The sequence below is a fragment of the Vanessa cardui genome, chromosome 24 (assembly GCF_905220365.1).
Source record: "Vanessa cardui chromosome 24, ilVanCard2.1, whole genome shotgun sequence".
NCBI classification, from domain to species: Eukaryota; Metazoa; Arthropoda; class Insecta; order Lepidoptera; family Nymphalidae; genus Vanessa; species Vanessa cardui.
Genome location: NC_061146.1, coordinates 2,192,367 through 2,216,774, shown reverse-complemented (window position 1 = coordinate 2,216,774; position 24,408 = coordinate 2,192,367). Strand labels below are relative to the sequence as shown.

General features: G+C 33.2%; 1 protein-coding gene across 1 annotated transcript in view; it reads left to right on the top strand.

Annotated features, from left to right (window-relative positions):
- The window catches only part of LOC124540319 (orexin/Hypocretin receptor type 1-like), a 174,539-nt gene that overhangs the window by 29,470 nt on the left and 120,661 nt on the right, over positions 1-24,408 (top strand). The window lies entirely within an intron of this gene.

The following is a 24,408-nucleotide window of genomic DNA, read 5'->3' as shown; positions in this document are numbered from 1 at the left end:
TCGATAAAATATTTGCACAAAACGACCCAACATTCAGAAGCAGCTATTGAATTCCTAACGGCTGATTTGGACATATTGGAAATCCCGATCCTTATATTATACACCAAAGGATTTAATAGTATATCCAAAGATATTTGGAAGGATACAAACAAAATTACATATGGAATTATTTCTCAACTGGTTGAAGAATTTTGGCAAAGCTATACCAATCATATATGGGTAGTTACTACATAGTCAACAGCAGCGGTAATACCGAACAAGAGATATATGATCGTATCGTTAGTGATACATGCATAAGAAAATTATATTTATTAATTTTGTTTATGAGTCTCCAAAAGATACACACTAAGTACACATTCAAAATAAAATAGTATAAGGGTAACACAAGCTATGAGCTCCTTCAATTATAGGAGACCACAGCATGGTTTATGGAAACTAACAAATACATAGTCTAAGCCACGTTCTAAAAATAGTATGTATATATGACTAAAATATTCAGGAGAGCTTGGGTGTTCATACTAAATTGCTATCCATTACGAATGTGTATATACGACCCTCAAGATCCTTAGATACGTCAACGGGTATATCTCGAAGTTTATGCTTTGAGATGAGAATGTTCAATAATCTTGTAATATTGACACTAGATTTCCACGAAATAATTAATTGAAGGAATCTAGCAGATAATCTATATCTCTATATTAATATTAAAAATATAAAAGTAGCTCTTTCTGTGTTTCTGTCTGTCTGTCACTCTTTCACTGCCAAAGCAATGAACCGAATTTGATGAATTTGGAAAAAACTAAAAAGCGAGTGAAGTCGTGGGCAACAACTAGTTTGACATATATTTATAATTCTGTGACTGATAAACCGACAAAAATTGTGCTTACAATTATTTTAAAAACAAAAATAGTACTTTTATGATTTTTTTTTATGGTACAGGTCAGCGGACGAGCGTATGGCCACCGGATGGTAAGTGGCCTCCATCACCCATAGACAATGACGCTGTAAGCAATATTAACTATTCCTTACATCGTCAATGTACCACCAACCTTGGGAATTTTATGTCCCTTGTGCCTGTAGTTACACTGGCTCACTCACCCTTCAAGCTGGAAAACAACAATACTGAGTACTATAATTTGGCGGTAGAATAACTGATGAGTAGGTAGTACCTACCCAGACGGACTCGCACAAAGCCCTACCACCAAGAATCAAATTCTTCGCTGTAATGATCCTTTCATTACAGTAAAGTATTTGAATGGTACGTTCTATTTATAGTAAGTGTCCAAAAACGAAACAATATATTTTGTATATTTACATACAAATCGTTACGAATTAATCAAATGTATACAGAATTAAATTTAACTGTCGAATCAAATGACATACATCGATGAATCTCTGTTAATTTTAAAACGTTTTCATTAAGCAATTATACGAATATGTTTACACCGTGATTTTGTGTGATCTCATATTCAAAGTTTTTTCTTCGTTATTACCCATTGGATAAAACGGTATTTCTACTACATCTCAATCAGCAACTAGCCAATACCTAATATTTTTTCAATTTTCGAACAGAATATAAAAGGCGTCTAAAATAACTTTCTTCTCTTTGAATCGTGCCCAATTGCTCAATGGTCAAAATACGTTCCATTTTTTCCTTATACCTTCATGGAATTCACTTTCATCATATTTCATCTCGTGTTCGAAAAATATCGTGAAAAAATCTACATATTATATGTTGAATGAAAATCCTACTACTATTATAAATACGAAGGTTTGTGAGGATGGATATATGTTTGTTTATTACTCTTTTACGAAAAAACTACTGAACGGATTTTAATTAAATATTACAGTAATATAGGTTATACATCAGAATAACAGAGACACTACAATTTATATTGTTTTAGTGTAATTTGGTCATAATATAAAGATACTGAGACGCGGTCTCCACTCTAGGACTCGTCTGCTCCAGCAGCCATCAGTAAGCGTAATGTAGGACGACCTCCGACCCGCGGGTCTGATGACATTCCCAGGATCGCCGGTAGAAGCTGGATGAGGGACGCAGAGGACCGAGCAGAATGGCGCGCTCTGGGGGAGGCCTATGTTCAGCAATGGACAGCAGTGAACTGATGATGATGATGATGATGATAAAGATCAAGTACCCGTGCGATTTCGGGGCAGGTCGCTAGTATAACATATGTGTGTCATGTCAAAATCTTCTCCTTCAAAGGGCAAAACGCCATATTATGACGTAGACTTGTTTGGATAAAGCCATGACTTTAATCGTCTTATAATATACTACGATTCCTTTATTGATCTAGTACAATGCATATAAGGTTCCTAGGTTAAATCTATTAGAAGTTATTAAGAAAATTCTGACGAAAATTTCTTAGTCGCACTCCAAAGTCAAAGAGTGTCAACACTTTGGCGCCTCAACTCTTTCCACGTCGTATTTGCTCTCCAATCAAACTATGAAAGTGCACCAGTATTTGAGCTTACATTGAGGCTCTATAATAAACATACGTAGTCTACTTGACTCCTTCCGGAATAACCTTCAGAAGATACATTATATTATTGTGATGATATCACGCCAATTACATTTTTTTCTACATTAACAGTCTTTAAATTTCCCACAGCTGGGCTAGGGCTTCCTCTCCGTTTGAGGAGAAGGTTTGGAACATATTCCAAAACGCTGTTCAAATGCGGGTTGGTGGAATATACATGTGGTAGGATTTCTATGAAAATAGACAGATGCAGTTTTTTTCGCGATATTTTCCTTCACCGCCGAGTACGAGATGAATTATTAACACTAATTAAACACATGATTGCTTGGGCTTGAACCCATAATCATCCATCCATGTTCTAACCAATTGGCCATCTCGGGTCTCTATAACGTCAATATAATCAGACAAATAAATAAACTTATGACGTCATTGGTTCGTATTATTCAATGTAAATAACATAATTTGAATATATTTCTCATCAATATAATCTGATAGGTAAGTTAAATTGATTTTTTTAAATTGATTCCCTTGCACTGAATCGAATATTTTTAACGAAATTTAAACGTATTCTGAAGTCAATTTATCTTTATGGACAGTTTTAATGAACGGTTTTGTTTTACCCAATGACATTTAATCAATAGACGAGAGATGTGTCATTGTTTTACCCGATAAATATATAAAGGGCAATGAGTTTAAAATTTTTTGTATAATATTTACTTGTAACGAAGATTGATACTAAAATTATTTTTAAAAGACTGATATATAAATAAATAAATATGAGACAACATCACATACATTACTCTCATCCCAATGTAAGTAGCTAAAGCATTTGTGCTATGGAGAATCAGGAGTAACGACGGTACCACAAACACCCAGACTCAAGACAACATTGAAAACTAATGGTAATCTACATCGACTCAGCCAGAAATCGAACCCGAGATCTCGGAGTAGCGTACCCTTGAAAAACTCGACCACGGTCTCAACTATATGTATAGGTACTTTTTTTTTCTTGCTGGAAAAACCGCATTACGCGCTTTCCCCACGTGATGGAAAGTGGGGGGGGGGGTGTGACTCCCCGGAGCCCTGAACGCCGAGTGCGCCCAAGCACACCGGGTTTACCCACTAAAAAACCAGCGGTACCCTCTCCGTCTTTCGGCGGACGCCACGGGATCGCTTACGCATGCTACCGTGACTGTTTAACTGTTCTTGTATTCTGATTCAAAAGTGCTTGTAAAACACGACTTAAATAAAATTTATTTTTGATTTTATTGCAGTGCTTTTTACTAGCATGCTCTTTTCCTATATAAGTTTAATTGTACTGAGCAGATTATGTTTATATTTAGGATTTTTCGGTTACATAGACAGTGTTTTCCAAACTTATAGTCACGTGAATAATCTACTGTCAAAACAGAAACCGATTGCCCCTAACATGTACAAACAAACCTACCGAAAATCAAGCATCAAACGCTTTAATAAATTGAGTGTGAACGGTTCTGGCTTTTGATTTTGTGAAAATCGATGTTTATTTTTAAATGATTGACACGATTGGTTATTTCAATTTAAAAATACTCGTGTCTCTAGGTATATTTTTTATTTTAATATAAGAATTTGATGTGAAAAAGGCATATTATTAGATACAAGATTTTATAGATTATAAAAAAGCCTAAAGAGTTAATACATGTTCACTTCCAAGCAGGATCTATTAATTTAAACAATTGTACTGAGTTTATTGCCGGTTCTTCCCGGTAGAATCTACTTTCCGAACCGGTGGTAGCTTCACTTAATTGTAAAATGACGATTTAAAAGTGCTTATAAAAGGCTACTCAAATAAAGTTTATTTTGATTTGATTTGACATATTCATGGGTATACATTCCCTTCTGTATGAGTGGAGCATTTGCTAGCTATTTCATTGTTTTATATTATTATAAATCTATGCCTTAGTAGACATCGTACCACATGAGATTGATTTAATTATAACTCCGTAAATGATTATAAATCCTTATCATACATTGTAATTAGAAAAGTAAATTGATTGATTGATGATTTAATTGACGAAACAAAAATCATAATTTATTGGTAGAGGTAGATAGTCTAACATCTACCCGCAAAATTCAGTCTCGAGCTCCACCAAACAAAAATAAAAAACATGGTAAATGTCGCGTTTTAAATACTTGTAGTAATAAAAAAAGCATACGAGACTACCTCCGTGGTCGAGTAGTGTCTACACCGGTTTTCATGGGTACGCCACTCCGAAGTCCCGGGTTCGATTACCGGCCGAGTCGATGTAGAAAATTAATTAGTTTTCTATGTTGTCTTGGGTCTGGGTGTATGTGGTGCCGTCGGTACTACTGATTTTCCATACATTGGGATCAGAGTAATGTAAGTGATGTTGACAATATTTATTTATTTATTATTTATTTTATATTAATTTAAAATATAACATACATATATTATTATTAGTGTTCCTTAATTATAAATTATTTTACCGAGCATCAATGTCACATCTCATTTTGACGCCACACCCGTAATGGTCACATTTATTTGAGATATTGTTTATTATCTCAGTGTCTGATGACACTGAGATAATAAACAATAGAAGAGAAGAGAAAATTGCTGCCGCGACAATTTCTAAGTGAACTCTGTCAGAACTATAACAAATGTACACGAACATTTAAAGATACTACGTATACTGCACTAAACAGACGTAAAAACCTATTTCTATCTTTTGTATTAAAGTAGTTTATCTAGTTTATTTGTCTTACAAAGTCGCTTACTGCTGTCTGTCCCTATGTATGTTTATATCTTTAAATTACGCAACGGATTTGATGCGGTTTTTTTTATAGATAGATTAATTCGAGTGGAAAGATTTTGTATGCAATAAATGGACAATATAGTAAATAAACACTGTCACAATGTGATGTCGTAAATAAACACATTCTGTAGTAAATTTAGTATCAGTATTGCACCAGTGCGAAGCCGGGGCGGTTCGCTTGCTTACTTTATAATCAACAGCATTTATAATTAAATTTGCAATTTATTATGACTTAAATATAAAATACTGTTACAACCTAAACCCAAAGTATTTGAAAAGTATTGCATCCAAGATGTTAACCGCTCGCATGTACTAATCCTAACTTACAGGAAGTTATAAATAATAAATATTTCATAAGCTAGAAACGATAGTTGACCTGAACAAGACACTAACCAAAATACCTACATTATGTTGGTTTATATAAAGATCTTTCTAATTTATGTTATCGTCAAAGTTCAAGCACTTAGGTAATTTCAGTTGCTATTGTAAATGAAATCCTTTGATATTGAAGTCAACATTTTGATATGACTAGCTCTTTCTGTGTATCTGTCTGTCTGTCACTCTTTCACTGCCAAAGCAATGAACCGAATTTGATGAATTTGGAAAAAAACTAAAACGCGAGTGAGGTCGCGGGCAACAACTAACTTGACATATATTTATAATCCTGTGACTTATTGACCGACAAAAATTGTGCTCACAATTATTTAAAAACTAAAATAGTATTTTTATGAATTTTTAATTGCAGTGGAGCATTTGAATCGTACGTTCTATTTATAGTAAGTGTCCAAAAACGAAACAATATGTTTTCTATATTTACATTTTATATGACTAACCGTAAGAAATTTTGTACGAACACTCCTTTAGAAAGTATGTAAGCTCTAATTGTTGATGACGGACAAAAATTTGTATAGAATTTCTTCACTATTGTTAGTCACATGGAAATCGATAAATAGGATTACTTTAATGACTTAAGGTACATTTTAATACTTGTTTCTACATGTAACATAATCTATATTAATATTATAAATGTGAAAGTAACTATTTTTGTCTGTTGCTCTTTCACTAGCAAACCGCCTAACCAAATTTGATAAATTTTGGTATGGGCTACTTTTTTTGCCTAACACGTGACAACCAAACCCCTAAAACGCGAACGAAGCCGGGGGTGACAACTAGTCTAAATATAATTTTGCCTTTTCGATCTCATTTATGGCTGAAAAATAATAATCTCCAACGTCATGTGAGAAGCTTTCGAATTTTACAAGATATTCCCAATTTGATACTCCTAGCTCTTATTCCACCAAATAACGTAATTCCTTTGTATATGCAACTGATTTCTCTGCAGTATTATTTGATTGTCGTACTACCAGACTATGTGCATATGGAAATAATGATCAACAGTGTTAACGGGCTTATCTGTACCGATGTTATTACGAAGCAAAATGTGTTTGTTTGTATTTAGAGTGTAATCTCTGGAACTAATGATAGTCCTCAATTAAAACGTAACAGGACTAGAGAAATATTTTTGAGACTATAATATTTTTTGTGTTCTAAACTTGGTGGTAGGGCTTTGTGCAAGCCCGCCTGGGTAGGTACCACCCACTCATCAGATATTCCACCGCCAAACAACAGTACGCATTATTGTTGTGTTCCGGTTTGAAGGGTGAGTGAGCCAGTGTAACTACAGGCACAAGAGACATATCATCTTAGTTCCCAAGGTTGGTGACACATTGACGATGTAAGGAATAGTTAATATTTCTTCGTCCTTGTCTATGGGTGATGGTCTTTTCTATACCATAAAAAAATGTATTTTGCTTAATCGTCCTGGCCATTAATCATATGCCAAATATACAAATCATATTTTTGATTTCACATATATAGTCAGTAATAGCCCGTAAGACCTCTCTAAGTCGTCTTAAGTCTTTAAGGGTTGTTAGTAGTACGAATATAAATATAATAGATTATAAATTAACAAGGTTTATTTATATTTTTTTATTAGTTAGAGCTCGAAATATTATCCTATCGAATGTCTTGTTCACATAATAAATATCCCGTTTTAAATACTAGTAGCAATAAATATATTATCTAGATAAATTATTAAGTAGAGCGCATGTGTGGTCGCAACGTGTTGCAATCGTGGCATTATATAGGCACAAAAAAGCTGGCATACTTGTTTTTCATGCAATTTGTCATTCTTGTGGCGACAGACTCTGTATAAAGTTAATTAAACCATATTGCTGTTGTTTTAAAATATTTTTTATCATACAATTAAATCACGCCTAACGAGATTATATTTATATTTGTGTATGAGTTACCCTTATCGAATAAATAAAAAATATTTTGACTGAATATTATATTTCGACTTTGGGTTTAAGTTTCCTTGGCTAAGAGACATACAAACATCCTTTCTCATTTACATATTAGTACAGATTATTTCAATATCTATCTATTTCGATATTTCACATATCAACGTCCCATTAATGCCATATCTTAGGATGGTCACGAGTTTAAACAACGATGTTCTTCCAGATTCATTTATTAACACTAATATCACAATTATTTTATCCACTAATCCGTGTTTTACAATACATCCCGTATTTTATATCTAAATTAAGCCTATCATTCTCATTATTTCCAAATGAATAATATTTTTCATTCTCATTCTTATCGGCCAGTATCAGACATTCAGCCAGTATTAATCATGAAAAAATAAAATATTACATTACAACATATTCTAAAAATAGTCAATCGACATATTATTAACTAAATTATTCTAATAAATTAGTTATATAGTGTGTAAAAAATAACTCTAACACATATATTTAATTGTTATATAAATATCGCTTCAAAAACAGCTAATGACATTATAACTAAGCAAAACAAAAACAAACTAATTTACGTCAAACAGGTATACCGTGTCCCCTATCTTACGGGCCGATGAATTCTCAATCAATGTTTATATTTGTTAGAATCAAAGGTAGCTTTTTTTTAATTAATTAAAGTAGGTTAAATAAGGAAAAACAAAATTGCTTTGGCTACACGTTATGTATTAAATAAACAAACGAAATTTAATAAAAAAACACATACCGATGAATGTCAGCGATCAAAATATTTTTCAGAGTTACATTTAGTAAAACGAAATGGAAAATATTAGAGTAATTATAAGTCGAATTACGATTATATCATCAAAATAATCAAAATCAATTCACCAAGTTATGAGGTAAAAAACATAAAAAAATACAGTCCAATTGAAAAAATCCTCCATTTTTTTAAATCATTTAAAAAGAGAAAGAAAGAGAATAATCGTCGGGAGATATAGCGCTTTTCTTACATGACGATTCATGCCCGTTCACACTCTACTATAAGAGGCGTAAAATAACTTCGTTACAAAAAAATACCGAAAAAATTTCTAATCACTACATTCTATTATAATATTACAACAACAACAACATACATCTGGGCTAAGGCCTCCTCTCCCTTTGAGGAGAAGAAACATATTCCACCTCGCTTTTCTAATGCGGGTTGGTGGAATACACATGTAGCATTTCTATTAAATTAGACACATGCATATTTCCTCTTGATGTTTTCCGACACCGCCGAGCACGAGATGAATTATAACCACAAATCAAGCACATGAATATTCAGCGGTGCTTGCCTGGATTTGAATATGCGATCATAGGTTAAGATGCATGCGTTCTAACCACTGTGCTATCTCCACTCGTTATAATAGTACAACACCTACCTCATTGCCGTAATTGATTGTGATGACGTCATAATCGTCACTTAAGTCCTTTAAGTAATAATAGCGTTATCATTCTTGACATTACACCACAAACATGGGATACAAGAGACTTCCCTCTAGTCAATGTGGCGTCTAGAACTAACATTTGCATGTAAAATTATTTAAAGTAAAATTACATAGATCTTATTACCATAGCATAGTGCTCATAATCCAAAGAAACATCTAATGGTATAACTTATTCCCAAAGGAAATACGTTGCTAAAGTGCAAACTACAATATGGCTTTACAGATAGGTCACATCATATTAGGCAAATGTAAATGATATTTGAATTTGAACTCTCTTTACTTGCCTTAGAGTTTATTTCAGGTGTTCATAATAATAATAATAATATCCGATAAAAAGATAACGAACACAATTTAAGGCGTAATCAATAATAATACGAGTGCAATAATACATTTGTGATAACCATGTTTTGAGAACTTTTCTCTTAGTGTTTGTCTCAGCCAATAAGACCAAAAGAATTCGACGAATGGCCCAAAAAATAGAACACCGGAAATTGAACAACGGGATTGAATATGTTTTATTGGTGGCAACTTGTGTAAGGTACCACACATTCATTTTATATTTATCAGTAACGCTTAGGATTATTGTGATCCAGCTTAAAATAATCAGTATAACTACGGGCTCCAGGGATATCACATCTTAGTTTCCAAGATCGGTGGCCCCTTCGTGATGTAAAGAATCGATAAAATTGATAACAACGCCAATGTCTGTAGGCAGTGCTGACTACTTATTTATTTATTCCAGTCCAACAATCTTTTTATAAAAAGCTACTGCTGAATTTTTCTACTTTTCTTTCTGTATTGTACATATTCAGAGTCATTGCTTCAAAATTTAATAACCAAATATTTGTGACTAAAGCATTATTAAAAACGATTGTAGTAGCCAAAGTTTGTAATAAAATTCTCTGTCACAAAATTCCTTACAATGATTTTAATTAACCAAAAACAGGCTGTCATTAATGATCCCATTTTACCTATGAATCCATTTTAAAATATGTTTGGTACATTAGTATCTCACCAACCCATACTGTTTTCATGTTAATGAGACGGCTTAGAGAAGGCCACAAATGTCCCACTTACATGAAATAGTTTAGGTAATATTGTGTAGATATACCTAATAGAGCACGATGAACATTTAGGACTAACTAATGATTTTCTTGCCAGTTCTTTTCAGTAGAATCAACCTTCCGAACAGGTTTTATAGGTGCGTTGCCAGTCTTTTCGAAACGAGTGGCTAAAGTCAAATCTTTTCTTGGATTAATCATATTTTGATTTTTCATGGGTGTGGTATCCGACTAGTGATGGTTTTATCATGATATTTTCCTTTATCACTTACAAAAAGAATATTCTATAGCTGCCCCAACTTAGATAATTTAGTAAGCTCATCCATCAAACAAGAGTAGCAGGGAATCTATGGTCAAATTATTTCCAAGGAGGTTTGTTATCAGGCAGAGGGACTTCTTGCAGTTTACATACTAAGTGAATACCAAAATAATTTGCATACAAGCAAATAAATGCGTGTGAATTTTATTTATCTTTCCGGTGTTAACTTACATCTTGGCTTTATAAACCGTATGAAATATTATGCAGATTTGGTGTAAACTTTGGGATGTGATGAATAATTCATGATTTAGTTACGTGTGTTGCATTTCATTACATAATTAAGTTTTAATTTTGACGTTTTGGCTTCTTTTGTGTCTATAAAAATTGATAAAAATAATTTTACTCACACATACATAGTGCACACTGTGATCGTAAAACTAAGTCTATTCAGAGAGACGCGTTCAAAAGTATTTTCAAGTCAAAGTCAAAAACCTTTATTCAAAATGGAAGTGTTTACACTTTCTTATTGATAGTCGAAAATCTACCACCGGTTCGGAATATAATACGTCAGACCTGAGAAGAACCGACGGAAGAAACTCAGCAGGATCATTTTTTATATAATATCAATTTACAATATACAATACGAAAAATATTTTTGTTATTTGAAATAGCCTAGAGGCGATCATCTCATTCCCAAGGTATGCAGTCAACTAGAAAGTCATTAGTGTTGTAATATTCTTTAGCAAACGCTCTTTAACGATTCTTTTCAATTTTATAATTGAATATTGATATTAATATGGTTCTGGGCAAAAGATACCTATAGCATAGACTTTACACATTAATCAGAGGCCAGTTAAAGCCAAGTAACAGCATTGTTCAAAACTAAATGGATTATTTTACAATATATATAAAATAATTGTGATATGTGAAAGATTTTTTTCTGTAATAAACGACCTTTAAAGGATCACCAAAATAGCATGTCACCGTAAATCCTTTTCAACATTCAAGAGTGACGTACCATGTATAGCAGATGAGTTTCTAAAGAGGAAAGTCATGCCGTATCAACTGTTTGGACGTCAAACTCAAGCGTGTAGTTCGTGTGATATTAGAATTATGTTTACATAAATAGTATTCGATTTTTGCATCAGTAATATAACATATAAACAGGTTACAAATAAACTCGATCTTGAAAGTTTTATCAAATCTTGCCTTAAATAATTTTGCCTTAAAAAAAATACGTACAATAATTTATAGTAATTTAATTTAAAGTTTTTGATATAGTAAGCAGTATTGTTGTATTCCGGTTTGAAGGGTGAGTAAGCCAGTGTAACTACAGGAACAAGGGACATACCATCTTTGTTTCCAAGGTTGGTGGCGCATTGACGATGTAAGAAATAGTTAATATATCGTACAGTGTCATCGTCTATGGGTGATGGTGACCATTCACCATCAGGTGGCCCATATGATCGTCCGCAACCAAATCCATAAAAAAAAAATTCAACGAGATTCTAAAAAACGAAATTTATGAATTATTATTGGTTAGACTACTTTCATAATGTATTATGGATCACGTTATGAGATTTGTATGAAATACAAAGATTTGTTATGAAAATCGTAAACCTGAAAATTACCCATGTATATAAAAAGTAGTAGTCGCCCGCGTTTGGGTATCAGTTGTTATATGTCAGGCAAAAAAGTAGCGTATGTCCTTTCCAGGAGTTCAAGTATTGCTTCATACCAAATTCATCAAATTTGGTTCAGCGGTTTGGTCGTGAAAGAGCGACAGATAGGCAGAATTACTTTCATATTTATAATATTTTATATAGACTTGAGTCGAGATGGCCCAGTGGTTAGAATGCGTGCATCTTAACCGATGATTACGGTTTCAAACCTATATTATATATATTAGAATTTTTATTAGTTGGTGGAGTTCGATATTTCGACATTATCTACGAATGTCTTATAAAGATTTATGAAGGTTTTAAAATCAAAGTATTATGTACTTTATAAAGTCTTAAGCCTTATCATTATCCACTTTGATAGTACACGTCTAAATAATGTTCCGATACGAATCTATAGACCTATTTAATGAAGGGATAGGGATTTGCTTTGTTTAGGTATCAACGTGGATTAATCCAGAATTTATGCATACACGTGCACGCATGAACTTAAGCGCAGTCTGACAACTAAACGCACACATAAATAATTTATACACACACTAAAGACAAATGCATTTATTCTAACGTTCAATTATAATTTTGATGATGATACCAATGTGACTCATTTTGGAAGTGGAGACCATTTTTATTGAATCGGTTATTATTATCTTTATATTAATAACGTAAGCTGATTTTGGTCCCAGTGGGATGATAGCAGCATATAAAAGAACGGTTATGATCTTATATTGAAAATTTTCATAAGGTTGCATAATTGGCATCAAATGTAAATGAGTGACCAGTAGATTACAATGAAATTAATAAAAAAATAACCTGTTTGTGTTTTCGAGTAATTTGTATAAACGCTAAGTTCCGCAGGACTATTCCTTTTTTATTGCAGTTACACATTTCTTGTCGTGTTACGGACGAATGACGAGAGTGAACGCTATAATACGCGGGCGTCGGGTGACTTAAAAACTAAATAACAAAGTTGATCCGGCTTAGCGAGAAAATAATTGCCAAGTCGCTCGAAAAGACAACTTCACGTTTTATCATATTTAATTCCAAATTCAAACTACACCAATACACCATTTATTTATTGTACTATCTAGCAGACCTGGCTTGTCGTGTACAATTATTTAGGGTCTATACACATCTGTTTCTACTGATAATTTTATAGGCTATCAACCACTTTGTGTATTTATAAAAACGGCATTAACATCTGTTATGTAAAGCGCCTTTGTTTTATACTATACAGATTCGGATTCCAACGATCGCACATTTTTTTCAGATTTCAATCATAATAAATCAAAACAAATTGATATTTGTAACATGTATCACTTAAAATGTTTGAAATACATATTCTGTATTTGCATATAAAATAGTTCTATCAAATAATACACGTGTAGATCTTTAGGGAATAACCCTTTCGTGGTAAAATATATCGCTACAACAAATATACATCAGATTATCATAAAAAAAGTTTTTTTTTTAATAAGTAAAAAGACTTGTAAGCACTGTTATATAAATTAATATAACACGGGGATTTAAATGGAGCACAACAAACAAACAAACAACTGTAAATTTAGCGAATTCCGTTAAATAATATTACAAACTTAGTGACCTGCCCTGGCTTCGCACGGGTGCAATGATATGACATCACAGTAGAAACTTCTAAAATTCCTAAATTAAAAAAAAAAAAAACTTCAGTGTTTTTTTACTAAATTATCCATGTCATATATACAAGAACCTCCTCTCGAATCATTCTATTTATGAAAAAAAAGAACGCATCAAAATCCGTTGCGTAATTTTAAAGTTCTAAGCATACATAGGAAGAGACAGCGATAAGTGATTTCGTTTAAAACCATGTAATGATAATTATTACGTTTGAGTAAAGATCATTTTCGCATGACAAATAGATACATTATTACCCAACTACACGTAAGGTAACATTCCGTGAATGAATCTCCATGAAATGCCAAGTCTTTTTCGTAGAGAAAATTAGAACCTTATATTACCAGACTCAAATGCGAGTTATTTTATACTCACATTTTCTTCCGATGTATTACGCAGGCTTCCTTACGATTACCACATATTAAACAGTAGTCACCTAATTCACCACATATTCTGGCATTAATACGATAGGATTATAATACGATGAAACGTTCCATCCGAATCAAATATTATAATAAAAGTAGGCACGTATGCTGTGGCGTACATTATGATACGAGTATTACGATGTACAAATAATCTATTCTGTTGTACTCGAATGCCACGTTCGTAATTCTATAAATATATTAGAGATATTAAATTACATTCATTCAAAGCTAATAACATCATTATTTGGAATGTGTTACTAGTTGTGGCCCGCGGATTCACACGCTTTTAGGGCTTGGTTATCATGTGTTATGAGTCGAGATGGCCCAGTGGTTAGAACGCGTGCATCTTAACCGATGATTGCGGGTTCAAACCCAGGCAAGCACCGCTGTTTCATGTTCTTAATTTGTGTTTATAATTCCTCTCGTGCTCAGCGGTGAAGGCAAACAATGTGAGGAAACCTGCATGTGACAAATTTCATAGAAATTCTGCCACATCCTTCTCCTCAAAGGGAGTGAAGGCCTTTAGCCCAGCAGTGGGAATTTACAGGCTGTTGTTGTATCATGTGTTATGTTAAAAAGTAGCCTGTGTTTTACTTGAAGTTCATAATGCTTCACACCAAGTTTCATCAAATTCTGTTCCTTGATTTAGTCCTGTAAGAGTGACAGACAAACAGAGTTACTTCAACGTTTATAATATTAGTATACATTGATAGTCTGTTTAGATTATACTACAGGATTGTGGTTCCTATGATGGTTAGGACGTGTTAATTGTAAACGATAATTACGAGTTAACACCTAGAGAGAATTACTCGAACAGCTCTAAGACTGATATTTTGGTAATATCTTCAGAAGTAATTAACTGCAGGAATATCCAAGATGGAAATAAAGCAAAAAAAGATGCAAACATGTATTTATTATTTATATATTATAGTCTCAAGTACAGTTAGAGTAAGAAATACTTCGTCGGTTTTTAAATTAATTTCTTTATCAAGTCTCAAACTCTTAGTACCTTTTGAATCTAAACATCAAATAATTGCGACGCAATATGTCATTGTCGATGGGTAAAGCAGATTACCGCTCATACTGAGCTCACGAAAATAGATCTTAAGGTGACGAACCTTTTCTTACCCCGACTGTACATTGTTTTATATAATATTTTATTTATATATAAAACAGTCGAAAAAATATATAGGATGACAATTAAATTTGATTTTTTTCGAATTTAGTCCTTAAATATATACAGATAAGAATTAGAGATAGTTACTGTCTTAATCTCGCCCGCGTGAAATGTTGGCAAGAAACCTGGCAGCATTTCCTTATCTTTCTTACATTTGACGTACATATTACATGTGACTTAATAGTGGCAGTGACAGAGATATCCTTTTTTGCGTTTAAGTTTTAAGCGAGTTAGTATAATTGCTGGCCACTAATCTTGGACTTGTATAATTGCTAGAATATTTACGTTATCCAAATTTGAACCGTATATTTAGGTTTCTAGTCGCTCAAGATCATTTAGTTGCTCTACACTTAAAAGTCAGCTCAGTCAAGAATCGATAGAAGGTGAGATTGTGCCAGAGTAACATTAATTTGAATGATGATAAAGCTAATGAATCTTATAAGTGGTGCCCAAGAAAGATTTCCTTCAAAGGTAACATCTAGACTTTTCGATATTTCACAGATTAGTATATATACATCATTAACAAAAAAACATAGAGGTAATTGTTTTACCGTCAATCTCTGAAATAATTCTTTGGCTACCGATAGTAATAATCTTTGTTTTTTTGGGATTATTTCAGAACACTGTAGTCCTACACAACTTAGATGCAGCAAATTCAATAAAACCGATTACTGTCGATTTATACAACCAATAGAAATAGCTCCCTATCGCGCCATTCGACGCTGTTCGTCGATAGATTCTGGCGTCCGTTCAACCCGAGTAAGCAAGTGCTTTAAAAGCTCGTGTCAAATTGACGAATATATGTCATATAGACCGGGAGATGATAATGACAAAATATTTGGTCATTTGTACCAGTATGGCGGTTCTTCAGGGGTCTAATTACGTAATGGCAAAAAGGAAAATTATGGTCATACCGCTCGCACTGGCGGCCCAATCGCGTGGGCTTTAATCGAACGTGTCGGAAAAATAACGAGTGTCGAACGATTTATTCCACAAAAATGCTTGTATTTTCAGATAGTCGGAAAAAAACGAAGTAGGCGGTAGCGTAATGCCATACTTCTCGGGTGTGGCTTACAGCCCACCATACCGACGCGAATACATTAATTTTAATAGAACAATTGAACCATTTGTACCAGGCTAATTTTTGGATAGTTAATTATCGTCGAGTTGCCATTCACGAAAATCACCTTGCCATACTTTTCCGACAGTTCCCAGTGGCCGCCATGCCACTGCAAAGGAGTAATTTTATTTGTTTTGGCCAAACGATTTGTACCAGTATTGCATTTGAATTTTTGGAAAGTATTTGGCAAAATGTGACCGTTTTTATTTTTCCCATACTTCTAGTAGGGGGAAAAGTGCTGCCATACTTGAAATACTTATTTATTTAACACCTTTTTAAAATACGACTGTAAAACACGTAAAATTATTTTTTATATCATAGCATCATTATATTCTCGTCATATGGATGCAACTGTACGTAAAAAAAAATTATTACAGATTGTAAACATGGGACGGATGAGTGTCGGACTTGAGCTAAAAGGTGAAAAAGAAAAACAAAATTGGATGATTTGTACCAGTATGGCATTTGGATTTTTGGAAATTATACGTTACAATATGACCATTTTTATATTTGCCATACTTGTAGCAGAGGGAAAAAGTGGCGCCATACTTCATCAAAGATCAGGTTTTTATCTTTCGACATGTTTTCAAGGTACAAGACATAAAATCATTTGTTACAGTATGGCATCATCGTATTCGGTTCATTTGGATAAAATTTAACATAAAAAAAAATAATCCCCTACCATAACTATATTAAACAACATAATATCTGCTTATAAGAGGAGATTGCCGCCACCTAGGTGCTTGAAACTTTATATTTATATTCGTTATACCTCAAACTTACAGGAAAAATTAGTGCCATACTGGTACAAATCGTTCGAATTATGAATAAAATCTTAGGATTTTGAAAAAATATTGTTCACATTCGCCGCCTCCCACAGGTATGGCATTATCAGACTTCTATTTATGATCGTACAGGGAACTGTTAAAAAAAGTTTCAGGGTGGTACAAATCGTTCGGCCAAAAAAAAATTATTACTCCTTTGCAGTGGTATGGCGGCCTCTGGGAACTGTCGGAAAAGTATGGCAAGGTGATTTTCGTGAATGGCAACTCGACGATAATTAACTATCCAAAAATTAGCCTGGTACAAATGGTTCAATTGTTCTATTAAAATTAATGTATTCGCGTCGGTATGGCGGGCTGTAAGCCACACCCGAGAAGTATAGCATTACGCTACCGCCTACTTCGTTTTTTTCCGACTATCTGAAAATACAAGCATTTTTGTGGAATACATCGTTCGACACTCGTTATTTTTCCGACACGTTCGATTAAAGCCCACGCGATTGGGCCGCCGGTGCGAGCGGTATGACCATCATTTTCCTTTTTGCCATTACGTAATTAGACCCCTGAAGAACCGCCATACTGGTATAAATGACCAAATATTTTGTCATTATCATCTCCCGGTCTAATATGATATTACAAGTTATTACGTTTGTCTAAATATCATACTCACATAAGAAATAAATATTGATTATTTGGGATTTCGGATGTGATCGGTTTTACGAATTTTGCCGAAGCTACATCTAAGTTGTGTCTTACTATAATATGATTTACCATACCATACCGTTGACCAATCAATGTTGTCTAAAAGTCGAGAGCAATACTGAACTTACTAAATTATTATATTAAACGTACATGCTATTTTGATGTTCTATTTGGTTAAAAAATTATTTACATGACATCGTTAAAATACTTGATAAACAAGTACTTATCTAAATAATATTACTGTGTATTTATAAAACGAATTAAGTTCCAACTTGCTGAACTCATTAATACTAGACCGTTCAAGTAGATTTAATAATATAACGAAGTTTATATTCCCGTCATTAGTTTAACTAAGTTATAGAACTATGTCACAGTTAACGAAAATACAATATCGTTATTGCGATATGGGTTTTTATTATATTTAAGGCTGTCTGTTCATCCTCAGTCTTTAAAGATAGAAATATGTATCTATTTGACATCGCATCATTCACTAATTAGTTGAAACTATATCGATGTCACGTGAACATCCATCAACCGAGTATGAACCCAGTATTACGGGATCTATAGCCTTACAAACTAGCCACTAAGTCAAGGAAGTAGATTCAAGAATATTGAAGACTAAAACAAAGAGATATTTTTAGCGACAATCTTTTCCAATTTCAGCTATTAGTATTCTAAAGGGAAAGATGCAATATTACATCGTATTCGAAGACTCATTTTCCAAACCGCACCACGAGTCCTCTTTTTAGATAAAAATTTAAAAGAATGTGCCTCTTCATCTGATAAATTGTCACTCGTTTAAAAAAGCACCGGTTTCTTAAACTCTTCCCTGTGTATTTAGTAATAGTCCCGACGATGCCACTATTTTTGGAATTTACGAATGTTTACATTTCATACCATTCATATAAAGCTAAAGATCTGCTGATTGTTCACAAGCTTCATTTCTATTTATAATTGATAGACAGAAGTCAAACAGTTCATATTTCATGTATTCGAATCAATCAGTAATGCGTCCGCAAAATCTAAGGGAATAGAAAACCCAATACAACTAGAAATACTTCAGGCACAAGGCAATGTACGTCAAAAGGTTAACAGTATCTTCTGACTTCGAACAGAAACTGAATTATTTTCCATAGAACATCTCTGCTGGATCAACGGCCTTATAAGCAACTATCGATCCATTTTGGCTAAGATACACACAGTTTTAATTTTTTTTTATGGTATAGGTTGGCGGACGTGCATATGGGCCATCTGATGGTAAGTGGTCACCATCGCCCATAGACAATGATGCTGTAAGAAATATTAACTATTCCTTACATCGTCAATGTGCCACCAACCTTGGGAACTAAGATGTTATGTCCCTTGTGCCTGTAGTTACACTGGCTCACTCACCCTTCAGACCGGAACACAACAATACTGAGTACTGTTATTTGGCAGTAGAATAACTGATGAGTGAGTGGTACCTACCCAGATGGGCTTGCACAAAGTCCTACCACCAAGTAAAAATATAAAGTAAGATCAAAATTTTATTATACAGCCACTTAAACGACTCCCGTTTTTTTGCATCGAATGATTATTTGAGGGCATACAATTTGGAATCGCTGATATCTTCTAGTCATATAACTTTTTAACAGATTTTTCCACTTATCAGACAAAAATTGTGTTGCTTCAGCTTATAAGCATGGTGTAAATATTTTTCGTACAAAGAAACAAATTATCAATAAAGACTATATGATGGCAGGTAAAAACAAAAATTGATACAAACAAACAATTAATTAAGAAATGTCCACTGAATGAGTTGCATTAATAAATTATAGATAATAAATTACCTCTCAACGCGTACATTAAATTCCACATTGATCATTATTATATATCCTCCTGACACCTCGCGTACTTTACAAAGTGCTAAATAAATCGTACTCTAAACGCCGAATATTTTTGAACTTCTTATTTCGACATCGGCCGACCGTCCTTTATGTAGCATTAATTCCCAATTGTTTGTATTCACCCGCTAAAAAAGTATTGGTCAAGTGATTGCTTGTAGCCAATGAAATTTAAGCAATGGCGATAGTTTGTCGATGTAGTTCGATAGAAATATCAAACCTAGTGGCGGCCATTCTTGCGAAGCGTGCTCAGGAGTTCAGGAAGATGACGGCACGCCACCAACAGGGTTAGTAAAACTTCAAATATTTTTATTAAATTCACTTGTTTTAGTGATTTTTTTTACATAATTTAAAATTAGTAAATATTCTTTCGAATTTGCGTACTTTTGGGGAGAAACACAAAAATAATATATTAAATAAACCGTCGTAAATAAATTAAACCTATAGAAAGGCACTTCGTTCATTATTCATAGTTTAAATATATGGAATTGATCGTATGTATATCACATTCGGCGTTCATACCAAAAGTAGCGTAATATTATTTTCAGCGTTAAGAACCACCGATATCGCGGAATTATTGAATAACTCCGAGTTTGAAAACTCGAGTGAGGATGAAAATTTCGTTGAGGCTTCTAGCAATGAATCCCGATCATCGGCAGATGAAGCATGAGCGACAGTTGAGACAGCGTTTGATAGCAATTTGTCAAGAGGTCGAAGCGGTTCTAGTATCCTCGGGAGGACTACTGGTTGTCGAGGTCGGGGCAGACGGCGTGCTGGCTGTGCTACTTTCAGCTACGGAACTCATTGAAGTATATGATCTTGATGTCACCACTGATGATGTGATATTTTGGTTTACCAAGGAAGTACGACATTTGAAGATTGACATATGTTGATTTGGTAGTCTTGTAACCTTTTTTGTATTATATTGATAAAAATAAATAAATATATTTATGTTTGGTACTTCATTTGTGACGTTACATTAAATTATATGAATAAATGTAATCATTTGTTTTATTTATACAATTAACCTACTTATGCATTAATGACCTGAAGTCCTTTATAAAAGACAAAAAATATCTAAACAAATGTAAACTCAATATCTTCGTCAAATAATGTTAAGAAATATTTGTTTTAGTGAAAACTCGGGAGAACCCCTAGTTTATGTTTTATTTAACTGAGATGGTCTCGGCCTTTGTAACAAAAACAGTTTATTGCTATGTAAAGTACATTCGGCCCTTGTTGCAAGTGAACTCAGTAAATGCTTAGGCGTCAGGAGGATATAATAGATTAATGATGGTTTTAGCGTTGATAGATTTTAGTTTATAATGTTATAAATTTTGTGTTAGTACGTTTTGTTTTAACGTGCCATTTGCTGTTGACAATATCAATTAAAATATGCAAACGCTGACATTGGCAACCATTTATGCTAGAAAGGGTTCATACTAATTATCATAAACATCAGTTAATAAAACAATTGTACCTAAATTTGAATGTATAGATTTGCCAAAACTTTGACTAACGCCGTAGTCGAGTAGTGTACACCGGTTTTTACCTGGCTTCGATTCCCGGCCGAGTCGATGTAGAAAAAGTTAAATCGTTTTCTATGTTGATTTGGTTCTGACTGCTTGTGGTACCGTCGCTACTTCTGAATTTTCATAACACAAGTGCTTTAGATACTTACATTGGGATCAGAGTAATGTATGTGATGTTGTCTAATATTTATTTATTTATTATTTAACATTGATAAACGAGAAATGGCGTTAATTAATTTTATCGTTGGGTACAATATCTGAAATTTAACTAAAGAGATAGTCTAGTCTAGTTCAGATAATACTTGATCCCTAAATTTTCAATATGCTTTATGTGCTTATAATTCATCTCGTGCTCGTCGACGATAAAAACATCGCCAGAAATTTGCTTTACCCTGATGAAATACAGCCAAATATGTATCTACAGGATTAGAGCACCGCGCTGAATTGAGTTTCAAACCTTCTAGTGAATGAGGGAGATAAATTTGCTTTTGATAGTATAATATTTTTGGCCAGTGCTGGGACATTTTTTGAGTTGGTAGAGTCCACGAAGTAAAGCTAAAAATGTATTATTTAGTCATAAGCGAAGCAAATAAACAATAAGCGAGAAAAATATAACAGAATATTGTTGGGTACTCTGAGTTAGCACTGGTTCAATTGTCATGAGAATTTACTCTATGTTAGCAAGTGTATTGTTAAAATGCATATTTCCCTTCGTTGTATTTATAAATTCATGTTTAATTACAACAGTTTTTTACCCTTAAAACTCGTTCAGAATACAACTGGTAATAATTAAGTACACAGTTTCAGGCGTATTGTTAGAAATGTGTATTTTATATTTTTCATATTTATGGACCACAACCGCGGTCTACAGTTATACTTATAATTAATTAATACTGATATTTCGTATGTATAGAATTACAATTGGACAATAAATTAGTTAGAACACGTCTGTTTCAACTAAGACGGCAATTTGCAAGGACATATTGAGCTTTATATATTATTAACGCGAACAACCTTTTAATTGAACGGTATTAGATTTCTGATGAAGGCTTCATCACAATGGAGATTGAATTTGACTAATGTACAATCATCTGTTAACTACATTGGGTTTAATTTCACGTGTCTTTGACCCATGATGATATTCACCATCGTCTGAACTACCTATAATGTGTGGAAGTATTGCTCTAGTAGTGGAACTTTGTGTCTGCTGATGACTACCGATGACGACTAACTGACTACTTCTGATTTGATTTGTTTGAGTCGCTTTGATAAACATTGATATCACTTTGACAGATACAAGGACTCATCGGATCGGACGGATCATGAATTGATACTATCTTCTTTGATTTTTAATGGGCCTTTATGGCACATAAATCGTAGTAATTGGTGACGTATTTTCGATGTGAGAATAAGAATTGAATCTTAATAAAGATGAATAAAGTCAACAATTCAATTATGAATTTTTAACCGAACTGCAATGATAGTCAGTTTTGTGGACTAATAATTAGTAATGACCTATATAATTGGAAATATTTATGTAACCAGGAGCGGTAACGTTTCTAATTCCAGAAGCCTTATAACCATTGAGATTTCATTCATCACTCCATATCCGAAAATCTTCATGGAACCTACTTTCGCTGCTTTTCCAAACTGATACGACCGAGGAAACTTTGAACTTTTAAGAAAAGAGCCTACACTTTTCTAAAATTCCAGAAACGGATCAGCAAACCAGATGTTGCAAATCACCACAGTCTCCAGTTTTTGCTTCACATTTATCACGATTCCCAAAAATTCCTTTGACTGTTAGGGATCATTTAATTTCAAATATGCAGAATTGTGTAATATTAAATTCATATTCTGTATTGAAATCTATTATTACATTATTATAAAGGTATTTCGTGTAAGTCAGAACGCAATATTTTCTAATAACTGACGAATGTGAAACGACTTCGTAATAATCTCACGTACAAAGTCGGCTTTCATATAAATTGCGCTTTAAGTTAATCTTAAGATAGTGTCCTTCCTACGACTTACACATCAGTAATTTATAATAATATTTTCATTTTACCCGTAAGTCCTCTAATTTGTCTTATTAATTCTGTAACCAGATCCAAGTCTTTATTACTACTACGGGCATACTTACTATGGGCTTAGTGGTTTAGTCGTGTATCTGTCAGACGTATACAATTTCAATAGTTCATAATATTTCAGTTAGGTTAGGTTAGAGTTTTTCTAATTTCACTGAAATTTACTTCAATATATTATAATCTACTGAAAAGTAATGCGTTAAATTGTAAACAGTATGTTACGGTTCACAATCTTTCCACAGTTAACAATCTCGTGATATAGATTATAATCTAACGGTATTTACAATGTAACGATGAAATTTCTATTTGTAACATTTGCAAGAAGACATAAACACTAAGTTTCATCATAGATTTTCAATAAGTTAATATGTTTAATGTTATTTTAGAAGAATTAGTTAAATCTAAATGGTATATTCTTACTCAAGCATTGAAAATTATCGATTAAAAATCTTTATTCTGAAGCTAGAATCCAATTTCACAATACAATTCGTTTTGTTGGATTTGACAGAATATTGTATATGACCTTTTCGTTCTAAATCGTTTGATCGCACATAGTTCGATTTTCTTGAAATGGTTTAAACGAAATAAGATTAATGATATTTTCGAAAATTTTTAAATTATAGTTTCAACCAAAAGCACTTTCTTTCAGATGAATTATTTGAATAAGAAATAGGAAGTATTGTAACAATACGTTTATCCCACTGTTGCAAATATTTTTCTGTTATGGAGATCATAGGGATTTTAAGCCTTTTTTTCTTCTCGCTATTCTAATACGACTATAAAGTTTGTGTAATGAAAGTACTGTCAATATAAAATATTTTTTCTAAAAAATAACACCGACTTCAAAGTGATAAATAAAAAGTAATAAAAAAATGTAATTTGATTAATACTCATTATTTCATGACTATTCCAATTAACTGCAACTATGAAAA